The sequence below is a fragment of the Lactuca sativa genome, chromosome 2, assembly GCF_002870075.4.
Source record: "Lactuca sativa cultivar Salinas chromosome 2, Lsat_Salinas_v11, whole genome shotgun sequence".
NCBI classification, from domain to species: Eukaryota; Viridiplantae; Streptophyta; class Magnoliopsida; order Asterales; family Asteraceae; genus Lactuca; species Lactuca sativa.
The window spans coordinates 101,822,648-101,825,812 of record NC_056624.2 but is presented as its reverse complement, the minus strand read 5'-3'; positions in this window follow the sequence as shown (position 1 = coordinate 101,825,812).

The window sequence follows — 3,165 nt, the reverse complement described above, 5'->3', positions numbered from 1 at the left end:
CATGAACCGGGTTTGCAGACCGATGTTGAATCAGTCAGTCATCGTGTTTATTAATGATATCTAGGTCTATTCTAAGACCATAGAGTAGCATGATGATCATCTACGTGAGGTTTTAGAGACTCTAAGGACAGAGAAGCTATATGCCAAACTCTAAAAGTGCTAGTTTTGGTTGTGTAAGGTGCAGTTTTTGGGGCACCTTGTCAATCTGAAGGGTATTCTAGTTGATCCGTCCAAGATCGAGGTCATGATGCAGTAAGAGGTTCCAAGATCTCCATTAGAGATTCTGAGTTTCCTTGGTTTGGCTAGGTATTATCGGAGATTTATCGAGAATTTCTCTAGTATCATAGTTCTATTGACCAGGTTGACAAAAAAGTATGTTACTTTCCATTGGGGGCCTGAGCAGCAGGATGCATTTGAGACCTTGATGCATAAGTTATGCGAGGCTACCATCTTGACCCTACCACAGGGTGTGGATGATTTTGTGGTATACTGTGATGCATCAGTTTTGGGATTGGGTGCATGTAACCTCCCAAAATTCAAGACCAAAAATTTCATTTTTAATTAAGGTATTATAAAACCAACAGTATAAAAACATCCATAATAACATCCCATGTCAAAACCCAAAGTGTCACTAATCAAAACCTGTTATCATAAAACAATATCAGAGTGTGATCCCAAAGATCTCATGTGTGTAAAAAATATGGTGATGCGCTACGATCTTGCCGACTCCTTTCCTTTGAAACAAAGTACCTGAAACCAAAACTGTAAACCGTAAGAACGAGCTTAGTGAGTTACCCCATCATACCACATACCACATAATGCCTATCTCTTCGGTATCTTTCAGCCGGTAACGGACTTCTGTATCTTTCAACCGGTAACTGCCTTCGGTATCTTTCAACCAGTAACTTCCTTCGGCATCTTTCAATCGGTAACTGTCTGAGGTATCTTTCAACCGGTAACCGGGGACTATTTCACCCCTACCACTATCACATAATATCCTAGCATAAACACATAAATCACATACTGCCTAAAATATCCGGGAGCTGGCTTCCCCTTCGGTATCTTTCAACTGCTAACTGCCTTCGGTATCTTTCAATTGGTAACTGCCTTAAGTATCTTTCAACCAATAACTGCATTCGGTATCTTTCAACCGGTAATTGCCTTTCGTATCTTTCAACCGGTATCTGGAGACTATTTCACCCTTACTATTACTAACACATATCATAGCATTCTAGTACATAAAACATATCAAATAGTGGTAAACCAGACAATTATCATGAAGACAATCATCTCAAACATAATCACCTTCTGGTGGGCTGACATTGGTGCCATAGACCCACATCTACTGGAAGGTAACTCACCTCAGACACAACCCCAACTGGTTGATGACAGATTCCCGAACTGTCAACATCAAAACATCACCCAATTAATAATTGGGTTCCAATTCATAACCATAAGTCCATGCTTGGGGTAAAAGACTATTTTACCCCTAACTTAGCTTTATTCAAGCCCAAGGCCTAATACATGGCCAAAAAGTCAAACTATGAATCAAAGCCCAACATATTGCCCAATTTTCCAAATCGGGCCCAAACCTTTACATGGTCTTACCCTAAGGCCCAACCATTTATTCCAGTCCAAACATTTGGCATTCAAATGGCCCAATATCTCATAATCATCAAGGCCCAAATTATGGCCCATCTATGGTCTAATTTTCTAAATTGGGCCCAACCCCTCATAAGGGCCTTACCCTAAAGCCCATCTAGATATTTTAGTCCATATGATTATTCTTGGATGGACCATCAATAGCCCAGTCATCAGAGCCCAATAGAAAGACCCAACTCAAGGCCCAATTTAAAAATTAGGGTTTCTTACATCAAATGATGATTAGGGTTAAGTGTTTCTTACTTAACCCATTAAGGAGTTAATCCATTAAGTCCATCACTCTACTAGATAAATCATATGGTGTGGTAGGGCTTAATACATAATCCCAACCCGTTTGTCCAAAATGCGGGTCCCAACAATCCAAGGCCAATATATCCAAAATTAGGGTTTTCTAAACCCTAATTAGGGTTTCCCACCCATCACAACCCAATTAGGCCCAAAAGCTAAGCCTTTAGGCCCATTAGGTTTTCATTAGGTCAATTAGGATTTTCCTAAGTCAGGCACCACCCACTACCACCTCGGGTAGTGGTGATCAATGACGACTCACAGCGGCGGCCACCACCTCATGGTGGTGGTTATGGTTCTAGTCCCATTATGTCCAAGCATCCAAAAGCAAGCTAAACACAAACAAAAGCAAACTGCCACCCAACTCAGTGGCTGGTGGCGGCAGCCACCACCTCACGGTGGTGGTTATGAGTTTTCTTGATTATACTAGTCACTAATTACAATTTTACAATGCTAAAATCCCAAATAACACACACACACACTAAGATAAACACACACACAGCCAACATGGTGACCGATACTCTTAGCTGCAAGACGGCTGACCCACTGATCAAGGATGTTTGTCTAAGGATGAAGGTTATTATCCCACTCTTGGAGAAGATTCAAGAGGCTCAGGTCGACTCTATGAAAGAGGAGCATCAGAAGAGTGATAATACAATGGGTAAGGTGGCTTCTTTTGATTACGATAGCTGGGGATTATTGACCCTTCATCGGAGAGTTTGGGTTCCATATTTCGGTGGTACACAAAAGGTTTTGATGGAGTAGTCGCATAAGTCAAGGTTTTATATTCATTCGGGAGTGTCACACCCCCGAACCAGGCGGCGGAAACGTCCGGAGGCGGGTGACTCTATTGTGCAGTATCATAACAATTGAATATAAATGAAACATAGAAAATCCAAACATCATACATCAATATATCGAAGTTACATTGTTTTACATCATGTTCATGTTTTGAATTATACAAAAGAAACAACGGTGAGTAAATTCCAAACTACATCAAATAATTCAGCATCCGCGGTCCACAAACCTGCTTACTGATTTCCTGAGAATACAAGTCGTTTGAAAGCGTCAACATAAAATATGTTGGTGAGTTCATAAGCACTTTGTATAAAAATCTATGATAGTTGGAAGAACCAGAAAATCCAATATTTTCTTGTCAAAATAGTAGTAAGCTTTGTTTTCAATCAAGTATAGTTACTTGTGTGTGTTAGTTTATCA